This window comes from Phascolarctos cinereus, unplaced genomic scaffold (genome assembly GCF_003287225.1).
Source record: "Phascolarctos cinereus isolate Bilbo 61053 unplaced genomic scaffold, phaCin_HiC Scaffold_3;HRSCAF=262, whole genome shotgun sequence".
In the NCBI taxonomy this organism is placed as follows: Eukaryota; Metazoa; Chordata; class Mammalia; order Diprotodontia; family Phascolarctidae; genus Phascolarctos; species Phascolarctos cinereus.
In genome coordinates, this window is record NW_027555736.1 from 42,797,313 (window position 1) to 42,820,340 (window position 23,028).

The window sequence follows — 23,028 nt, forward strand, 5'->3', positions numbered from 1 at the left end:
ATGTATAATATGTATCACATATGATATGTCATAAGATATGATATGACGTATGTGTGTTACATATTCTATGTAATATAAGTACATTTATATATGTATGTGTATATATGTATATGTATATATGTATATGTGTGTATGATTGATTTCTCCATTAAAATGTGAGCTGTTTGTCTGGAGAAATTGTTTCATTCTTTGTATTTGTATACTCAGCATCTACCAGGACATCTTACAGTTAGTAGGTGGTCAATATATGCTCGTTGATTACTGAAAACTACAAATGAGCCAGCTAGAAGAGGTGAGTGGCAGAGTTGAGATTAAACCCAGGTCCCGACTCCCAACTATTTCTGCTACACCCTCCTATTCATGCATTCATGCATGAGTTTCATGCATTCCCTTATACCCAAAGTCCTCAAACCACATTATTTTGCATTTAGCACAGTGTCTGGCATACATTGGGTGCTTAATATGTGCTCACTGAGTTGATTTGACCCTAATATTTTTAAATTGGAGGAAATTGCCTTTTTGAGGAAGAACCAAGAAAGAAACGGGGACTTTTGATCTCCAAAATTAGGGGGAATGAAGAATTATTACAGCATGGAATTTCAGAGCACAGGCTCGTAAGATTTAGAACTAGATATTATGTAGATCCTAGGCTAAGCCTCTAATTTTACAGGTCAAAGGGTGGGGTTGATTCATTATATAGCTCCCTAGGATTAAAGGAAGCTAATTTTATATTAGAGTGTTACATAAATGAGGAGGCTGAAGCCCAGAAAAGTTAAGTGACTTACTCAAAGTCAAACAGGAATTGGAATTTGGAGCCAGGAGACCTGGGTTCGATTTCTGGTTGGATGGCTTGAGGCTTATAACTTCACTTCTGGACCTCAGTTCCTTCACCTAAAAAAAAAAGTATGGAGACCATGATCACTAGGGTCCTGCAAGCCCCAGAATCCTGCCACCTCCGTGATTCATGCCCATCACATTGGCTCGGATTTCCCAACTTCTCAGCAGGTTCTGCTTTCTATTTCAGGCCCATTGATCAGCCTTTCCTCTCAGTCTAACAGACAATGGGGCAGAGAGGATGTGCACTGCCCAGCTGGTTCTCCCTGCCCCCTCTTCCACACCTGACCTTTGTTCTGGGGAAATGCAGGGTAAGAAACAGAGAGAAGAAACCTGAACTTGAATCATACCTCTAATGCTTACGAGCTACATGGCCACAAGTAGATCTAACGTCTCCTATTCTTAGCTTCCCCATCTGTTATGGGGAGATGTTACTGTGCAGTATCTCCTCCACAGGATTGCTGTGAGGAGCAAATGAGATGGTTAATAAACCTTATTAAGCGCCTCCTATATGCCAAACACTGTACTAAACTTTGGGGATACAAATATGGAAAAAGAAAAGTCCCTGGCCTCAAGGAGCTTACAGTCTAATCTAATTCAAAAGGAAACTGAAAAGGGAGAGGGGAAAAGGTACCCCTCTCCCTTCCCCCACACTGAGGAATGACACAGAAATCCAAAGGGACAGAGGAAATGAGGAGATGCTGGCCTGGGCACCTTTCTTAAATGGAGGTTTGGGGAGGAGTTCTCCAATTAGGCCCCATAGGGAAAGAGGGTGAGTACTAAGGCTAATGTGATCTTGCAGGAAAATGGGGTTCTCATTGGCATGATGGGGAAGTCCTAAGGAGTGTCCCAAAACGACTGAAAGAAATGTCTGCTAGTTTTAACCCATCTGTAGCTGATCCTTCATATCAGAGAAGAGAGGTTTTTTAGGTATTTACAAAGGACATATGAAGATGCCATCTTCATTCAGAGAAAGAACTGATAAATAGGAGTATGTATGGAATGATTTTGCATATATACACATATTTGTGTCTAATGGTAGCCATCTCTAGGGTGGGAGGAGAGGGAAGAAAAAAAAGAAAAAAAATTACATGATAACTTACATATCTAAAAGGAATAGCAAGTTGTGCATAACCGATTTGCAGTTTCATGTGCAATCATCTTTTAAAAATCATAATATATTATGGAAATGCTTGTTTTATTCCATAAATTACAAATAAAATTTTAAAAAATTAAATAAAGAAAGGAAGGTGGGAGCCAGGTGTGAAAGGCTTCACTCATCATTAGTTATGGATTTCTATAAGTAAGGGCATCTCTAAATATCTTCCCTTAAAATGCAAATTCTGCTGAGAGCTGGGAATATATATCACTTCATATCAATCAGTAGAATAGATACATTTGTTCAGATAATCAGTTATTACATTAGAAAGCAAATAATAGGGCCCAAGGGAACTGATATGATACAAGAAAGAGACATTTTAAGGAAACAGGGAAAAGTGTTGTGGTCAGGAGACATTCGGCTAGGATGTCAGTGTGAGATCCTGGGAAGCCAGGAGGCAACGTGAATTTTAGAAAATACCTGAGAGCTGATTGAATCCAACTTCCTTATGAAAGAAGAGGAAAACAACAACATTAATGGAGCACTTTAACGCTTACAAACTGCTTTACGTATGTCATGTCATTGGAGATGCACAATAGTCCTGGGTTAGGGTATTATTATCCTCACTTTACATATAATGAAACTGAAGACCAGAAGTTTAGGGACTTATGTAAGGCCATATCATACATCATAAGAAAAGGGGGGAGGGGTGCACACAGCTAGGTGGCAACTAGGTGGTATAGTGGATAGAGCACCTGAAAGAGCTGAGTTCAAATCCAGCCTCAGACACCTACTAGCTGTGTGACCCTGGGCAAGTCATTTAATCCCAACTGCCTTTAAAAAAGAAGAAAGAAAGAAGGAAAAGAAAAGAAAAGAAACAGAGCAGGGCTATGAACCCAAGTTTTCTACAATCAGTCTTTTTCTCATAATACCAAATTATGATTTTGGGCAAGCCACTTCTGTGGGCCTATTATTTGCCCTGAAAAATGATGATCTCGAAATTCTCTTTCCAGTCCAGGTTCTAGGTTTTTATTTTTTCCCCCTTTTTTAAGTTAAAAAAAATTTAAGTAAGCCTGAGTTAAATAAATGCTTTCCAAACAGTGTTTCTACGACAGCTACTGTATGACATCCTTGTGTCCACTCTTAGAAAAAATGGCTTTCAGCTCTTGCAAATTTGCCAACCTTCTGCCCAACACATTTGTTCAGCCCAACAGATGTTACAGCTAACCATTCCAACATCGCTGCAATGCAGTCATTACTGAAGAGCTCAGTCCAATGGGAATTCGCCCATTTCTACATCTTCCAAATGACTGGCCAGGAAAGATGGGGAAGCTGAAACTAGCATTTGGCTCAAGGCAGGAGCTTTCATACAATTAGTAACCTGCCAGCTCCAAAGAAAGGCAGGGAGCAAAATAAGAGAGAAAGGCATGAGCCTCTTGAGAGGCGAAACGGGTCAGTGCCACTGAAATGGGAGTTTGGCTTCAACTCAAACTACCGTTCAGTTAATCTCTCCCTCCCTCTGCCAAAGGGCCATTTGCTTCAGTCTTTCTCCAAAGGCCATCTAAAAAGCAGAGAACCTCATTTAGCAGCTGAACCAGCAGCCATCTCCTTGTAGAAAGATATGTTAATCGACAGGCAGCATGCCAATAGAAAGTGCTGAGCCAGGGCATGGAAAAGCTGGTTCAAATCCCACCCCTGACACTTATTAGCTGGATCAGAAAGCTGAATTACAAGAGGTAGTCTGACTATTTCTTCCACATATACTTTAGAGGAGTTCCGGACAAATAGTCCTAGTGGGAAAGAAAGGATCTTTGGAGCCAAGGAGAAGCTGAATGATCAGATTCTGGGTCTGATTGACTTAGCAGGATTTAATAATAGCTAGTGTGACATAGAGGATGGATTTGAACTCTGATCTTCCTGACTCCCAAGTCCAGCATTCTCATCCACTGTTCAGTTATCTGAATAGGCCTCTTCCTTAAAACTCTCACAGTAATGCTTTTTAGCCTCTCCTACTCCAAAGTATTCCTTGTAGGGTGGTTTTTGTGTATGCCTCCTACCTACCCTACAGGCTGTCCTTTAGAAAAGGGACTGTGTTTTAATTCACCCTTGTCTCCTGGGCCGACAAGCCACAGGACCAGGCACGTAGTGAATGCCCAGGAAGTGCTGGCTGAATTAACCCTTCCTTATGTGGAAGCACAGCACAAACCTCCTTTGGATTTTGCTTGAATGTATTTTTTAAAAATAATGAATACAGCAATAACGAGGCAGTAATTTCTCTTCTCAAAAGTTCTTTCCAGACTTCCCTGAAGGGAGGAAATTTTATCAGTATTAATCAAAATTTTATCAGTATTTAATCAAAATTTTTAAGGAACAATGCCCTGCTATGAAATCCATCTGCTCAGGTCAAAACCTCTTTCTTTCAATAAATGTTTATTGAATTGAATTTGAGGAAAGCGTATAAAAGGTCAAGAACAAAAACCAGGTCCAGAAACTGGAAAAAAGGAAGCAAACCTAAGGAGGAATACCTCCGGTATAGGGTGTGATGTTGCCCTCCCCATCCCCTGAAAGGAAGACAGGACCCACCTATGGCCACAGACTCACTTCTCTTCCAAAGGAATCATTCATTAGAGGGAGGAAGTCCCTTTGATTACTTTGGGAGCGGTCAAAGAGGGATGAAGAGTTTTTCTCCAGGGGTGTTCAGGAAAAACTAAGTGACTATTGTTCCATTACTAGGAGTAATGTGTTTTATCATATGATAACACTTTCCTGATTTGGTATTCTTATAAAAGTAACTTCAAAATGTCTTGTATCAGAGACATATCCAAGAGCATGCGTGGACTCTACCAGCTTGAGTCTTTCTCTCCAAGGAAGACAATGCTTGACTCTAGAATAATGCTCAATGAATATACTGTTTATGATTGACATGTGACCAAAACAGAAGAAATACTGTCATTTTTTTTTCTTCAACACTTGTTACGACAACCTCTAGCATGTGCAGAAACTTATTCTGGAAGTAAGACACTGACTATTTCAAAATTTGCTTTGGCATGTTCACTTGGAACCACACAAGCACATGTAGATTGCCTTCTTGTCACTAAAGCTGTTTTTTAGAGGCTCAGGAAGGGCAGCCCTGATGCCAGAACAACCCCTATGCCCTACAAATGCCGGCTGCCCTTGAAGAGCCTCAATTGTGGTCATCTCTCCAGCTGCCCACCTGTCCAATCTCATCGTGCCATTAGCCCTGAACTCTTACAGCAGCTGAACACAAGTGTGCCAGGCTAATTTCATGATGTGAAACCAGCAGCCTTGCCCAAGGACATAATCTTTGAGAACTGGGGCTTAATGGCTCCTAACAAGAGGTAGCCTGGCATAGCGGATAGACACCCTCAAGATTCTGGAAGACCTTTGCTCAATTAATCAATAAACATTTATTAAGCACCTATTATGTGCTAAGTACTGTGATAAACACTGAGTAATCCCTGAGCACTTAAGCTCTCAGTGCCCAGCTATGGAAAGTGCTTTACTGTGTCTTTGGAGTCAAATATCCTGGGTTCAAACTCTGTCTTTATCCCTTATTACCTTAACCTTGGCAGCTAGTGGTGCAGTGGACAGAGCTTCAGGCCTGGAGTTCGGAAATCTCATGTTCCTGATTTCAAATCTGGCCTCAGAGACTCACTAGCTGTGTGACTCGGGCAAATCATTTAACCCTATTTGCCTCAGTTTCATCACCTGTAAAATGAGCTGGAGAAGGAAATGGCAAAGTACTCCAGTATCTTTGCCAAGAAAACCCCAAGGGGGTCACAGAGAGTTGAACATGACTAAAAAAAGACTAAACAGCAAAACAATTAATCTTACCTTTACTGGGCCTCAGTTTCCTTAACCATTCAATGAAAGTTCTACTGGATGGCTTTTAAGCCTCTTTTCCGTTCTAAATCTATGATGTTAATGTGCTGTTCTGTGGTCTGTGTAGTATTTAGTCTCTTAGGATACACAGGAGTCATTTTTAAAATGATTTTTATGGCAGGGCTAGAATGTTAATAACTGACATTTGACAAGGGAACACAAGCGAGTGAAAATTAAAAGGTGAAATAATAATTCCATGCTTCCTCTGCTCGCCAGAGTCTTCCTACTTCCCTTTCTTTGTTTATGCAATTACTTCCTCACTGAATTTCCATCCCATGTCATAAATAATTGCCTGTTCAAATCTGATCTGGACTTGGGAACCCAAAGTCAGATGTTCAAGCCTAGGATTTGTTGATTTCAAGAATGGAGAGGGAAGATTTCAAGGACAACTGAGGCTGTGATCCTGGGTCACAAGAACAATGCTGGTATTTTCAGTAAAGAGAAGTTTGGAGTAAATGTACCTGTATAGGGTTGGGGGTGGGGAAGAGGAATAATAATGCATTCTATTATAGCCACATTGAGTTTGAGATCTGGGGGCTACCCAGATAGATCTGTTCAGTAGGCAGGTAGGGATGTGGGACTGGGGCTCAGGAGAAATGTTAGAACTAAAAATATTTCTTACAATTTTTGAAGTCATATATAAAAATAATAATGTTATTGAATGTCAACCTGCCATAGGCAGGTTGGATTGGAAATCAGGCAGACCTGGGTTCAAATTTTTGCTATGACACAAGTTATGCAGCTCTTAGCAAGTCATTAAGCTTCATATCTTAGTTTCTTCATCTGTAGAATAGTGATAGGAATACCTGGAATTTTCGCCATTCTGTACGTCTTGTAAGTCTTTAATTTGTACCTGTACCTCTGCTTGGTTTGAATTCCATGGAATATGATCCCCTACACGCCAGATAGCCCCTGGTGTCCATTCTTCCCCTTCACCCACTCCAGCTTCCTCTTGTGTGTGCCAATTAGATTCTAAGCTCCTGGAAGACAGGGACTATCTTTCTTTGTCTTATTTGTATCCCCAGGACTTAGCATAGTGCCTGGAACATAGTAGCTGCTGAATAAATATTTATTGAATTGAATTGTTGTCTTTTCCCCATTGGATTGTGAGCTCATTGAAGATTATCTTGTTTGCTTGTGTTTGTATCGTTAGTACTTAGCACAGTGTTCAATACACAGTATTGTTGTTGTTTAGCCGGTTAGTGGTGTCCGACTCTTTGTGACCCTGTGGACAATGTGGTCCATTGGATTTTCTTGGCAGAAATAGTGGTGTGTTTTGCATTTTTTTCTCTAGTGCATCAAGGCAAATAGAGGTTAAATAACTTACCCAGGGTCACATAGCTAGTAAGTGTGTGAGGCTGAATTTGAACTCAGTTCTTCCTGACTCCAAGCCTAGCACTTTATCTACTGAGTCACCTCGATTCTTCCTTCAATACATAGTAAGTACTTGATAAATATTTTATCCATCTGCCCATTTTCATCCATCTATCCATCTGTCCATGAATCCATTCATCCTTTAGTATCTACCTCATAGAATTGTTTTAAGGTACAAATGAGAGTGTCCCAGAGAAAAGAAGATGGTCAGCAGTACCAAATCTAGCCAAAAGAAGGATGAGAACAGAAAGGGCTGTCAGATGTAGCAGTCAAGAGATTTCTGGTAGCCTTAGAGAGAATAGCTCTGAGTGTCGGAGTCAGAATCTTGATTCTAAGAGGTGGAGAAGCGAGTGGGTGGAGAGAGCAGAAGCAGGAGCAGACAAGTTACTTTTGGGAGCTAGGCTTTAAAAGGGAAGAGATATAGGTCAGCTTGCTCAGAGCAATTACTCCAGACACAATTGTTGCAGAAGAACTGTTACTAGTCTAAAAAAAGGCTCAGGCAAAACAGGACACGAGAATAAAACCGAACAAAGCAAAAATAGGTAGAGTTTCAGCTGGTCCCATTAGCATTTCCTTCTGAATCTTAAGCTTCCTTCTTCCCCTCCTCATCCTCCTCCTTCCCTGATTTAACAGCCAGATTCCTGGTACCACCCTGTCCTCCCTCTACCAGGATGGGTTAGATAGCTATCTGCACAGTGGTTTGGAAAATATCACCTTTATCCACTAAAGGATTCAATTCAGTTCTCAACAGTTAGTCAATAAGCATTTTGCTGTTATTCAGTCATTTTCAGTCTTGTCTGATTCTTCGGGACTCCATCTGGGGTTTTCTTGGCAAAGATGCCGGAGTGGTTTGCCATTTCCTTCTCCAGCTCATTTTACATACGAGTACACGGTGGCAAATAGGTAGGGTTAAGTGATTTGCCCAGGGTCAAACAGCTAAATAAGTCTGAGGCCAAATTTGAACACACATATTCCTGACTCCAGTATTAAGCACCTACTCTATACCAGGCACTGTGCTAAACACTAGGGATACAAAGAAAGGCAAAAGACAGTCTTTGCTTCCGAGGAACTCAGTCTACTGGGGGAGACCACAAGAAAATAACTATTTATAACCGATATATATGAGATAAATTAAAAATGATCAATATAGGGAAGGTATTAGCATTAAGGGGGATTAGGGGAGGGATTTTTTCTGAGATTTGAAGAAAACCAGGGACAAGGGAGAGCATTCCAGGCATGGGAGACAGCCAGGACAAATGCCCAGAGGTGGGAGATGTAGGGTTTTGTTAGAGGAACAGGAAGAAGGCCAGTGCTACTTGAGGGCGAGGAGCCTTAAGAAGATTGGAAAGGTGGGAGAGGGACAGGTTGTGAAGGGCTCTGAATGCCAAACAGAGGATTTTATGTTTGATTCTAGAAGTGATGGGAAGCCACTGAACTTTACTGAACCAGTGATAACATGTCAGATCTACACTTTGTGAAGATTAGTTATTTGACAGCTGAGTGAAGGATGATTGAGTGGGGAGAAAGATCAACCTGATAAGCATTTATTAAGTACCAACCAATGAGCAACTTATTAGGAACTTATTAGGCAGCTAGATAGTGCAGTGGATAGAGTTCAAATCCCATCTCACACTTACAAGCTGACCTTAAATAAGTCATTGAACCTCTGACTACCTCAGTTTCCTCAACTGTTAAATGGTATCATAATAGCTTCTCCTCAATCAACTGTGATATTTGTAAAGCACGTAGCACAGTGCCTGGAATACAGTAGGTGTTTAATAAATGCTTGTTCCCTCCCCCTGCCCCTACCTTCCCTTATGATTTCAACTCTCCTTTCCATAATATAACGTAATAGACTGGTAAGTCTTCCTGTTTCTTTATGGAGCAGGTCTCCCATCCATCCATCCAAGTGATGTGAAAAACAAAGATATTAAGAACATCCATCCATCATAAACAAAGTCTTTAACAGCCATTTCCTGGAAATCACATACTCTCTTCACCATAATTGATCACAGACACAATCTCTTCTATTGAACTCTAAAACCCTTGAAGGTAGGAAGGCTGGCTAATTCATCCCCTTGATAATAAGATTATATGTGGAGCATTTCACTTTATCTTGACTAGTCTCAGGCCACCATGTCATATTAGGAAGACCACTGTGCTCTTAAAGCCATGCTATCAGGTGAGTCCTGCTGCTGCTTTCCCCCTGCCCTGCCTCAGAGAACGGTAATCATATCAATACAACTATTCCTGTCAAGGTTCTCTCAATCAGCTGCCTATTATGTGAATCATCCTTCTTTCTGACATCCCTCTCCAAAGCACTACTCCCTAGTCACCACTTCCATATAGGTTATCTTTCCCTATTAGAATGTATGCTTTTTGAGGGTGGGGGACTATTTGCCTTGCTTGTATTTGTCTCTCTAGTGCACAGTGCCTGGTATACAGTAAGACCTTAATAAATTCATTCATTCATTCATAGGACCGTAGGTATAGAGCTAGAAGATACTTTAGGAGTCATCCAATCTAAAACCCTCATTTTATGGGTGAGGAATTACCAGCTCTGAAATTCAAAATGTCCAAAACTGAATTTCTCTCTTTTCCCCAAAACACTATCTCCGGATCTCCCTATTTCTCTCTGCCTCAACAGTCTCTGATTATTTTCCCCAACCCTCACTACCTATGTGCATTCAATTGCAAAATCCTGTGGGTCTATTTCACCAATATCTCTCACTTGCTCTATTTATTCCCCTTTCTACATCTTAATTCAATCATTAATTCAAATTCTTTAACAGAGCTTTCAATTCCCACCCCACCCCACCAAAAAATCTGGTCCAAATCTACTTTTATATTCATATTCCTGTTTTGGAAAGAAAAACTATTATTTACAACTTAGGGTACAAAGCAGTAAAAGGCTTTATTTCATCTATTATTGCAAGCTAAGGCAAGGAAAAGCATCATTTGGTCCATTGAGAATGGAACTCTCCATGGGGCAAGTGGGCTTCCATAGCAAAGTACAATGGAAGGAGCAATGGATTGGAGTGAGAAGACACAGGTTCAAATCCTACTTTTGCTACTTACTACTAATATGACCTTTGAACCAGTCTCTTTGCCAACATGGGTCTCTGTTACATCATCTAAAAAATGGTGTTGAAATAGATTGCCTCAGAGTTTTTTTCCAGTTCTAGATGATTCTGTGATCTTAAGTTTTTGTATACTTACAGTATACAGAAAATGCTGTGCTGCTGGATTCATAAGTAGATAAAATCACAGGGCTTGGGAGGCTGTGTTGTGTGTGTGTGTGTGTGTGTATGTGTATATGTATGTGTGTATGCATGTTTCAGGGAACATGTCCTAATCTGAAAGTCTGTTAGATTTGGGGGTCTGACACAAGGCGGACTCTGTCGGTCCGTCTTTTGGTTGTCTATGGTGAAGAACCAGGGTAAAAGAAGGCAAACAATAAGGGTTAGACATGATTGCTCGTTTACAGTGAAATGGAGACATTCTAAAATTGCATTCCTTCTGTTGAAAAAGGGAAGATGGAATGCCTCCCCCCCCCACATCTCCCATTTCTCCCCCTGTCATATCTCACAAACAAGACTAGTCACTGTTCTGGGCCTTGTTCTTTCCGATCCTGCCTCTATGTTATTTATAGATGTCATCCCTTCCCTGGACTCCACTCACATCTGCGGCTGTTAAAATCCTCTCTTCCTTCAAAATCCCCTACTCCATGAAAACTTCCCCAAAGAGGGAATTGTCCCTCCCCCCTTGATCTCTTAGACTTTTTGACCTTTTTGATTTTTCCTATGTACTTCATTGTATCCTAGCATATTACAGACTAATGTTTGCATATTTATGAAATGTCATGAGAACAGGGCTGGATTTGAAATAAAAGGACCCGGCTTGCATTCCAGCTTTATTGCTTCCTCCCATAGGTCGAGAAGCAGGAGGAGACAGTAACCTACAGTATCATAGCTAGGGCAGATGTTCTGAGGCTGCACCACAGATATGAGCTCCCACAGTTTAACTCAGCCAAAAGAGCAAAGTGACAGGTAGGGCTCTCTAAGGCCAAGCTAAGAAGCAGCTAAGCATCATGGCACCCTGCATGTGTGAAATGGAACTGGAAGTTGGGAGATGTGAATTCTAGGCTCACCTCTTCTCATTGCAAGTCCCTTCTCCAGGCCTCAGTTTCCACATCTGTAAAATGAATGGCTGTATGACATGATCTTTAACATTCCTTCTCGCTTTAAGACGTTGTACCTCTTTGTTTCTCTGAGGCATTCTTTCAGAAAAAAGCTCAGGGAGATGCCAAAGGATTTTCTCTAGCTCTGTCATAAATGCAGTGGAGTGAAGAGGAAATACGCTTATTATTTATTGATGAAGGCAACAGTCATGCCTTGATTGTGATAAGGCATCAAAACTTAAAAGGAGAATTGAGAGAATTTACAATTTCCTCCAACAAAAGTGGAACTATGTGCTTTCATAAAGCTCACTGAGCTGAATCCAAATGGACTTTCCCCCAGGTCCCTATCACTTGCCCCTTATTGTTATCAAAAGTAAGTCATCCCTACTCTGAAACTTGTTAGTTCTGGAAATCACAGACAGGCAGGTCACCTTTCTGGGCCTCAGACACTTAGGAGGCCGAGAGGTCTATGTGTGGCTTCTGACAGATAGCAGGAGACAAGAACAGAGAAGCTGGTGTTCCCCTATGACCTAATGGCAACTCCTGAGAATTCAAATCATCACAAAACGTGTTGGAGCCTGGGAAACATTAAATGAGATAGTGCTGGGTCCTTAACTGTCTTTTAGGGAGAAGCTACATTTTACTTATCAAATCCAACTCAATAAGAATTTACTAAATATTCACTATGTGCCAGGTACTCTGCCACGTGTTGGGAATGCAAAGAAAACAGTGCCTGCCCTCAAGAAGCTTACAGTCTAGTCAGGGAAAAAAAAGGCCATGAATACAAATAAGTAGAAAATAGAAAAAGGAATTCAGAGTCAGAAGGATTCTTTCACATCGCTCGGTCCACAGCTGAGCCAAATCGTCTTTATGATATTCAGACAAACAGTCCAAGGATATCTAGGGATGGTAACATGGGTACCTCCTATCTCACAAGGCAGCCTTTTCCATTTCTTCTTGTAAACAGCTCTGATGCTTGGAATATATACATACACACACACACACACACACACACATATATGCATATATAATATGTATATATGTCTATATATGCACACACATACATATATACATACATATATATATGTGTATATATGCATGTATATGTGTGTGTATACATACATACATTCACATATATATATATATATATATATATATATATATATATATATATATATATATATTCATTCCTTAATAGACAAAAATCTGCCTCTCTCTAATCCCAACTTATTGGTCTTAATTATTCCATCAGGATCTACACTGAATACGTTTAATCTTTATTCCACAAGAAATCCTTTCAAGTGCTTGAAGATTACTCTCATGTCATTAGCAAATCTCCTCCCTCAGACTAAGCAACCCCAATTCCTTCAGTCACATAGATTTTACCTCCATTCCTGTCTCTTCCCCCAAACAGCCACCACCATCATACTCATTACCTCTAGCCTGTACCATTCTAATAGCCTCCTCACTGGCTATGCTGAATCCAGACTTTTCCTCCACATATTTTTTTTTGGGGGGGGGCTAGGCATTGAGGTTAAGTGACTTGCCCAGGGTCACACAGCTAGTAAGTGTCAAGTGTCTGAGACTGGATTTGAACTCAGGTTCTCCTGACTCCAGGGCCAGTGCTCTATCCACTGTGCCATCTAGCTGCCCCTTTCCAATATATTTTAAAGCACAAGTACAACCGCATCAGTTCCACACTTGAGAAATGTCCGTGGGTCCCTATTGCCTCACAAACTATTCTGTTTAGCAATTAAAGCCCTTCACAACCTGGTTCCAGTACACTTTTCCAGGCAAATTAAACATTACTTATTACTCTCCCTCCTGTACTCTGTGTTCCAGACAAAATCCCTTCCCCATTGATGCTCTGTTTCTGCTCTCTGTACATTTGAGCAGGCTGTCCTGGGCCTGTCTATTCAAAGAATGGAATTTAATGGACTGAATCTAGGATGGGAACAGAACTAGACTCATTCATGGCTCAGCTCACGTGTCGTCTCCTTCGAGAGTCTTCTGATCTTCCCATTTTTACTGCTTCCCCGAAATCACTCTGCATAGATTTTGCATTTAATATGAACTAGCCTTTATGAAGGATTTGAAGGCTTGCAAAACGTTTTACAAATATTACCTCATTTGATCCTCACACCCTGGAAGGTAAGAAGATCTACTATGTTATCCCTGTTTTACAGATGAGTAAAGTTATACTACTTGGCCAGGGGTTAAAGGGCTAGTAAGTATCTGGGGTTGGCTTGGGGTTGGTCTTCGTGACTCCAAATCAGGCACTCTATCCACTAAGCCATCCAGCAGCCTGGGATGAGACTCAAGGTTCATTTCAGTTCTAATGATCCATGATTTTTTTCTTCTACAAGCTAAATGCCCTCAATTCCTTCATCGCTGCTTGAATAAGATTGCATTGAGGACCTTTGACTATGCTAGATATGCTCCTTCAGATGCATTTCAGTGTGTCAATATAACTCCTAAAATATGTTGCCCAGAAAACACTCCGGATGTGGGCTGAGAGGGAAGAATACGATGGAACCATCCTCTCCCCTTATTCCGGATATTATTTGTCTCTTAATGTAGCCTAATATCAAATTCACTTTTTTTGCAGCCACATCAGAATTAGGATTCACTGAGCTTTCTGTCCTTTTCTCATCATGGCTTTCCTAAGGCACAGATCTGACCGTGTCACTTATCTGCTCAAAAAGATTCACTCTCTCCCCACTGCCTCTGGGATAAGGGCTTACAAGTGAAATGCTGAGCTAAGGCACTTGGATGCAAAGCTCACCACCTCTCTGCCTCCCTCCTCCATTCTATACTTAGGAATTAGATTATTTTTTAAAACTAGATGCAGGACTTTACATTTATACTTATTAAATTTGTATGTTGTTAGATGTAGCCCATCCATCATCCCAGGCTGTCAGGATCTCTAGAGCCCTCATTATGTCATCCACCTATCTCTCCCTGAGGGTCGTCTGTCATCAGTTGCATGAGGGAGACATCAGTATCAGCACATGCAAATGTTAACCAGTATAAAGGTGTGTGTGCATGTGTGTGTAAAACTAATCTCTCCCTTATACTAAGTACTATACCTAGAATCACAGACTTATTACATTAGTGACCTAGTTCAACCTTTGCGTCTTAAAGAGGAGGAAAGTGCAGACCAAAGAAATACTCTTCTTTACAGTCAGAGAGTAGATTTCACGGTTAACATTTGAATCCAGGTCCTTTGAAACCAAACTCAATGTTTTCTGTTCGTTTGTTTTTATTTCCACTGTAGCTTCCTGTCTCCAAGTTCTTGTTCATTCATTTGTCATGTCCACCTCTTCATAACCCTATTTGGGTTTTCTTGGCAGAGATTCTAGAGTCTTTTGCCATTTCCTTCTCCAGCTCATTTTACAGAGGAGGAAACTGGGGCAAACAGGGTTAAGTGACTTGCCCAAGGTCATGTAGCTAATAAGTGTCTGAGACTAGATTTGAACTCAGGAAGATGAGTTTTTCTAGTTTCAGGCCCAGTGCGCTATCCACTGTGCCACCTGGCTGCACTCCTGCCCTCATATTAGGATTCAAATGATAATCTGACATAAGAATATTTAACATGAATAACACACCAGCTGACATTCATATGAGCCTAGAGACTGGACCTGTGATTTCATTGGTCTAAGACAGTGGTATCAAGCTCAAATAGAAAGGGCCCCTTGGGGGATTCCTAGTGACTTGGAAAAGTACCAAGTAACATTATCTGTGTTGTACTGTAATTTTATTTATTTGTTCCCAATTACATTGTAATCTGGTTCAGTCCTCAGGTGAGTTTAATACCTCTCTCAGCACACCAACTACAAGTCAACAGCTGCTCTTCAACATATAGTCTAGAACATTGGGAAGTTAAGTGACTTATCCAAGGTCACACAGGTAGCATTGTGTCAGAGGCAGGACTTTTCCAAGTCACTAGCATCAGAGGACTGAACCTCACATCTTCCCGGCTCTTAGTCCAACTCTCTATTCATGTATTTCTTATTACTTAGAGCTTTGAGCTGCCATCAGCAAAGTTTGCCTAGAAAAAAAGGTAGTATTTGAGCTGGACCTTCAAGCATCAGCAGGAGAGAAAGAGAGACAGAGACAGCAAGATAGAGAGACAGAGAAGAGAGAGAGATAGAGGAGAGAGGAAGAGAGAGACACAGAAAGAGAGAGAGAAAAGGAGGGCATTCTAGGCAGGAGAAATTCAAACAAACCACACGGACACAGAAAAACATAGAGAACAAATTCATAGAGTCATAGAATTAGAATTGGAAGGACCTTAGACAGCATTGCAGTCCAGCACCTTCCATCTCCCCATTTTACAAATCAGGAGACAAGCCCACAAAAAGGAAGTGACTTATTACAAGCACTACAAAGTTCCACAAGTACTACAACTGAGACCTGAACCCACATCCTCTGACTTCAAATTGAGCCAAGCAAACAAATTTGCTCAGAGCAAAACACTGCATGAAAGAGACTAAGATATGATATGATTAGAAAGTCAGGTTACAGCACGGCTTCTTACCCTGGAATCTGCAGAACACAGATTTCAGGGGGTCCACAACTGCGATGGGGAAATTTTACATGTTTATTTCCACTAACCTCTCACTGAAAGTTAGCAGTTTCTTCAATTTGCATGTAGGCAAGAAACCATTATTTGAAAAGTCTATGGACTTCAGCAGATTGCCAAAGAGGACCACGACACACAAAAAGGTGAAGAACCCTTGGGTTTGATCAAGATTGCATAGTTTGCTAAAGCTTTTGGGCTCTAGTTTTTGAGGAGGAATCTTCCTTCTTCCCCTTGCTCCCATCTCTAGTTTATCCTCCATATAGCTGCCAAATCAAGCTTGCTAAGGTACTAGATTAATCATGTCACCTGCTCAAAAACCTTCACTCACTCCCTATTATGTCCCAGGTACAAAACAAATTCCTCAACCTGACATTTAAGACCCTTCACAGGCGGGCACCAAGCTACCTTTCCAGCCTTATTTCACATCAGTCCTCATCAGACACTTTAAGGTGCAGCCAAACAGGTTTGCTAGCAGCTGTTTCCCAAGCACCATCTTCTCTCTCACTCCTTGCCTCTCTACCTCTTGGAATCTGGGCCTTCCTTTAAGCCACAACTGTTTTCTTCTGCCAAGTTATGTTCTGATGTCCCCCTCTCCCTAATTGTTTGTATTCTCTCACTCCTCAAATGACCTTGCATTTCTTTGCATACTTGGGGAATCTCCTCCCCTCTCCCAGTGTCATGAAGGCTCCTTGAAGTCAGGGACTATTTCTTTGTGTGCCTAGCATAGGTACCTTATACAAAGCAGGAGGTGAGGTTTTTTTAATCATTTATTTTTTCTTAATCCCATGTAAAAGCAATTTTTAACATTCATTTTAAAAAATTGAGTTCCAAGGTCTCCCCCCCCTCTTTCCCTCCCTTCTCCCCTCCTTGAGAAGGCAAGTAATTTAATATAAATGATATATGTGCAACCATGTAAAACTTATTTCTGTATATATGTTACAAAAGAAAACAAAGATCGTCTCCTCTCACCAGAAGAAAAAGAAGAAAGTTAAAAAAAATATGCTTTGATCTGCATTTAGACTCCAGTGCTTTCTCTGGAGATGAGTAGCATTTTTTATCATAATTCCTTTGGAATTGTCTTAGATTATTATATTGTTGAGAATGGCTAAATTATTCACAATTGATCATCAGACAGAATTAATGTTCTATACCCGATGTTCTCTTGATTGTGCTCACTTCACTTTGCATCAGTTCATGCAAGTCTTCCCAGGTTTTTCTGAAACCATGCTGTTTATCATTTCTTATAGCACAATAGTATTCCATCACAATCACATAGCACAACTTGTTCAGCCAATCCTCAATGATGAGCATTCCCCCAATTTCCAAATTTTTTGCCACCACAATAAGAGCTGCTGTGAATGTGTTTTTTTACATATATGTCCTTTTCCCTTGTTTTAAGCCTCTTTGGGATACAGATGTAGTAGTGAATATTGCTGGATCAACGGGTATGCACAGTTTAGTCTTTTGGGCACAGTCCAGATTTGCTCTCCAGAATGGTTGGATTAGGTCATAACTCTACCAACAAAGCATTAGTATCTTCATTTTTCCACCTCCACTCCAGAATTTGCTGTTTTTCCTTTTCTGTCATAACATGACAAATTGTTTTAATTTGCATTTCTCTAATCAACAATGATTTAGAGCATTTTTATATGACTATAGATAGCTTTGATTTCTTCTTCTGAAAATTGCCTGATCATATCCTTTGACCATTTATCAACTGGGTAATGACTTATATTCTTATAAATTTGACTCAGTTCTCTACATACTGGAGAAATGAGGCCTTTATCAGAGAAACCCACTGTAATTTCCCCCCCCCCCAGTTTCCTGCTTTCTTTGTAATCAAAACAGGAGTTAATAAAAGCTTATTGAATTTTGTCAAATGGTAGAAGAACCTGAATTTAAATCGGATGAACTTGAGTTAGAATACTAAGTTTACCAGTTTGACCTTGAGGAAATTACTACTTGAGCCTCAGTTTCCTAATCTGCAAAACAAGAGCAATACTGCTTCCCTTGGCCTAGCTTAGAGTTGTTCTCTAGACCAAATGATAGCACATGCCTGAAGGCATATTTAAAACTGTAACATACTACAAAAAATGCAAGTTTTTATTACAGGCAGCACCCGATCCATTTGTTGTATTAGGAAAACTAATCTCATAGCAATATGTGTGATGGATAGGATGAGTAAATTATATTTGAGTATGGAAGACTGAATATTGCAAAAGTCAGGAGAGAAGTAATGAGGGTCTGAGCTAGCAAAAGTGAAGGCATTGGGAATGTAGTTCAGAGATGCTATAAAGGAAAATTGCTACCATTTGGTAGATCAACTAGAAATGGGAAGCATGAGAGGGGAAATAGATGACTCTGAGGTTTTAAGTGTGAGTGCCTGGCAGAATGCTAGCACTATTAATAGATGATGGAGAAGTAAGGAAGAGGAACAAGTTTTGGGGGAAAGATGATTTCAGTTTGAGATATATCAAGTTTGAGGTTCTGGCAGAGATATGGAGACATCTGGTCATTGTTGGAGACCTGGCTCTGCAACTTAGGAGAGATTAGTGAAGGAAATAAAGATTTGGGAGTGATTTAGAGAGGTCATGCTTACATACATGGCACAGATAAGCCTCGCAAAAGAGAAATTTGGGGACAGGTGGTAGAGAGGAAAAAGAAAGAAGAGACATGGGCCTAGGGCAGGATGCTGGGAAGGGAGGAAGAAGAGGAGGCAATGAGGGAGACAGAAAGATAAGAAAGAGTGGATGGTTAAGAAAAGCTAGGAAAAGCAACCATTTCACAGAATAGAAGAGGTAGTGGACAGCTTCATGGGTGATTCAGTTGTCAAGGAAAACCACTGAGAAAAGATCACCGAATTTGGTGATCTAGGAGGTGAGAGCAATAGAACAGTGGAGTCAGGAGCCAAAGTCTAAGTGTTGGCAGTGAGAAAATTGAAGTCAATGATTGAACGCAACTTCCTTGAAGTTTTACAGTGAGAGGGTGAAATGAGATGAACCACAGCAAGGTTAGGAGAATTTTGCATATATTTTTCCACAGAAGAGAAGGAACTAGAGTACAATGATGCACTGGGAAAGATTAACGGAGCGTGATCCCAAAGGATGAGGCTTTGAAAGGGAAGAACTTTAGGACACGTGGAAAGAAGGAAAGAGGCAAAACCACAGAAAGGTATTGAAAAATGGATTAATAATAAGAAGAGCATTTATTACGTAGCACTTTAAGGTTTGCAAAGCATTTACAAATATGATCTCGTTTTATCCTAACAATAATCCTAGGAGGTAGGTGCTATTACTACCCTTACTTTACAGATTAGGAAACTGACACAGACAGAGGTAAAGTGCTTTTTCCCCCAGGGATTACTATCCAGATATGACATGAAGCTGGATGACCGATCGGTTGAATTAGAGTGTGTATGTATAGGTACAGGAATGCGCACATACAATACAACCTTTGGCCCTTGCTATGTGCTCCGCAGCTGAACTTTCTTTTATGTCCTATCATCTCACACAGAGTACAGAGTTCCTTGAGAGCAGGCATTATTTTATCTTTTCACCAGTACCTTGGCACATAGAGAGGACTTACTCTTGTACATGGTACATACCAGTGCTTGGTACATTAACAGCACTTAAGAAGCATCTTTCCATTCTCCTCTCTCTCTCTCCCTCTCCCTCCCTCCCTCCCTCCCTCCCTCTCTCTCTCTCTCTCTCTCTCTCTCTCTCTCTCTCTCTCTCTCTCTCTCTCTCTCTCCAAGCACTAACAAATGTGTACTATGTGCTAGACACACTGAGGATACAAATTCAAAAACAAACTAGCCCCTGCCTTACATTCTTTGAGGGGAAATAACGTATATACATACGAGAAAATGCAAAACATTTACAAAGTAAATACAGGGTCACTGAATGGGGGAGGCCCTAGCCACTGGCTCAATACTCTATCTTGGCCATGGGCTGTTCATAGACAATGAACCGAGTCAAGAATCAAATAGGAGGAAATCAGGCTAGTCAACAATTGAGGAATTGTCAAGCACTTTCAATGATTCCAACTCGTTTCCTATTACAATGACCCATCTGTTTTGTTTTATTTTTTTGGTAACAACATTCTCCTGATGATGCTATAGGACTAGGCATTCTTCTTCTTCTTCTTTTTAATATATTTTTATTTTGAGTTCCAAACTCCCTTTCTCCTCCCCACCGACGGAGAAGGCAAGAAATGTCACTATTCTCTATTATGACCTAACTGCTCCATAAGGGTAATCCTCATTACAGAATTATAATAATGGATTATAAACATGTTGAGAGTAAGGACTAGGTCATATATGTCTTCATTTATCCCCATGGCACCTACACACACACACTGTGCACAGAATACATTATATTTAAAATAACTAGTATTCATGTTATTGGCTATGCAATGTCCACAAATCTAAAACAATTCAAGGTAGACCAAACGGCATACCCTGTCATCTGCTTTCCTGAGTAAACGAAACAACAAAAAGTATTAATCATCCAATATCAACATTCATTCCCATCTCCCACCCCCAAATCCAAGCTTAGTTTTCTCCACTATTTGATTTAAAATCATTTTACTGTATTTATCAGTCAATAACATTTAACTCAGGACACCTAATTACTCACCTAATATGCAGCAAGCACTGTGCTAGGCACTTAGTACACAAAGGTAAAACCAAAGTAGTCCCGTCGTCAAAGAGTTTATTTATTAGTCCTTTGACACCAGTAAATTATATTACTGTCATTGCTACCATTAAGAGCAAACACAAATTAAAGTGGGCTTAGCACACATTAATGGAGTTATTTTTTTGTAAAAGACACTAAAGGACAACCAAGCCCTCAAGAAATCTCTGTCCAACAGTCTACTGTATTCGATGAAGCAATTGATTCCAGCCTGGACTCTTTAACCCACAGAATAGTATTCTGGAAATGACAGCAGGGGAGGGGCCAGGAGAGTCGGGAGATTTGCTTCTCAAGGGAAGTTCTGTATTCATTAGCAACAGCTACAATGAACAAGTGTTTCTCTCTCTCTCTCTCTCTCTCTCTCTCTCTCTCTCTCTCTCTCTCTCTCTGTGTGTGTGTGTGTGTGTGTGTGTGTTTGAATGACTGGCATAGTTTACTAAAAAATGAAACAAGGCGGCTTCTACATCTCTAAGGATTGGTGGACTGAAGATGTTTGCCCTCCACCCCCACTTCTCCACCACCTAGGTTTGCTAGTCTTTAGGGGAAACAAACAAACATCTTGAGAAGCTGTCGGGTATAAATGGTTTAAGAGGGTGTTCAAAACTGAAGTTTCGACCAGAAGTCCAGCAACCCACCCAGTTCCAGGTTCAAGATACTGAAGAAGCCCTTTCTTCAAAACCTGGTCCTTCCCTAACAAAAAGGTGGAGCAATGTGGGACGTACCAGTGAGCCAAGGGTAGAATCTCCACGTGATAATCCATGTGCAATTCACAGGGAGCACGAAGGGGGTAGGGTGGGCGGTCAGTCAGGTGCTTCTTTTGCCCTGCTCTGGGGCCACCTGGGTTCCCCTCCCCAGTACCACCTGGGGAGGGGAAACCCAGTGGTAGACACAGCCTAGGACACGGGCAGTCCCGGGCACTTGTCTCCCTGGCAGATGTTTCCTCCACACGACCCCCAAGGAAAGCACCGTCTGCGCTCCAGCAATAGATTCATTTAGTCTAAAGGGGCAGTAGAGAAGGTTGGGGGTGGGGTGGATATCAAGAAGGTGAGGGGATTAGAAGCACCGGGAGTCCTACTGGTGCAGTGGGACGCAGAGATGAGTGTAGGGTACCACGGGGTGTGGAGTAGAGAAGCGGGCAGGGCAGCATCAGCCCAGGGAAGGGCAAAGGCGTGGTGTCGCCCGGGATCAATAAATGTCCCCCAGCCCCTGGGCAGGGCACGCTAGCCCAAGAGAAGGTACTTCTTGGGAGCTGAGGATGCCGGTCCCTTCTCTGTGAAGAGGAAGGGGTAGAAAGGAATCTGCATCACTCACCCACTCGAGACTCCCCAAGCCGGCACGCGCGCGTCCACCCCTGGAGCCCTCCTCGCCCTGCGCGTGGCCGGCTCCGCTCCCAGCAGCAGCCCCGGCCACAGTCCCTCGCTTCTCTGCTCCCCTCACATCCCCGCCCCAGCCCGGGCATCTGCCAATCACTGCGGCCCCGGCGCCAACCTGCTCCGCCTCCTCTAACTCCCCATGGCGAGGTGGGCGTGGCCAAGAAGAGGGTGACCCAGAACCCGAGGAAAGGAGGAGCCGCAGGCGTGGGCTTTCAGCGCCCTTCAGCCTCATTCCCCTAGGCATCTGCTGCAGCTATGAGAACTGTATACAGCAGTTCTAGGCCCTGGGCAAAGGTGCGGGTCTAGCCCACGAAGCGGAAGGCAGCCTGGGCAAGGCAAGATGGTACCGTGGAAAGGGTGCATTCAGGAGTTGGCTTTGGGAGACATGGGTTCGAACGCAGCCTTTGTCTCTTACCACCTGTGTGACCCTGTACAAATCACATAGCTTCTCTGGATCTCAGTTTTCTCATCTGTAAAAATGAAAGGGTTGAACTCGATGGCCTCTCAGCTCTCAATCCTATTATCCTCCAAGTCCCTATGTTTAGTAAAAGGATTCCCTATTAGTAAAAGAAAGGGTTTGTGGGTTATTGGCTTTCTAATTCCCAGGGTTATTGGGAGGATTAAATGAGGCAATCAACATATGTAAGAAGCATTGTGCACATCAGGGATTGTAGCAATAATAATTGATCGAAGTTCAGCATCTTCAGTGGGTCATAGCTGTAATGAAAAGAGCTCTCGACCCAGAGCCAGGTAATGGCTTTGCTGCTAATTAGCTACATGACTTTCCATGAGTCCTTTCAGCTCTTTGGGTCTCACTTTCCTCATACAGAAAATAAGGGTGTTAGATATCACTGAACCTTAGGATCATAGGCTGGAGCTGGAAGTCATTTTAGTAGTCATCCAAGTCTAAGCATCTCATTTTAGAGACAAGGAAACTGAGGGCCAGAAAGGTGAAGTTATTTACCTAAGGTCACCTAAGTTGTAAG

At 41.6% G+C, this 23,028-nt stretch overlaps 1 protein-coding gene across 5 annotated transcripts in view; it reads right to left on the reverse strand.

The window, feature by feature from the left end:
• The window catches only part of RASSF4 (Ras association domain family member 4), a 78,494-nt gene extending 56,404 nt beyond the window's left edge, over positions 1-22,090 (reverse strand). For 3 of the 5 annotated variants that reach the window (XM_020994627.2, XM_020994628.2, XM_020994624.2), the window contains exons 1-2: positions 21,981-22,090; positions 786-891 (exon numbers count right to left, since the gene is read on the reverse strand). The gene's annotated coding sequence lies outside the window, so the exon portion shown is untranslated. Of the gene's footprint in view, positions 1-785; positions 892-20,612; positions 20,851-21,980 lie in introns of those variants that run through there. The other 2 variants (XM_020994625.2, XM_020994626.2) reach the window with 2 other exon arrangements.
• Between the last annotated feature and the right edge of the window lie 938 nt (positions 22,091-23,028).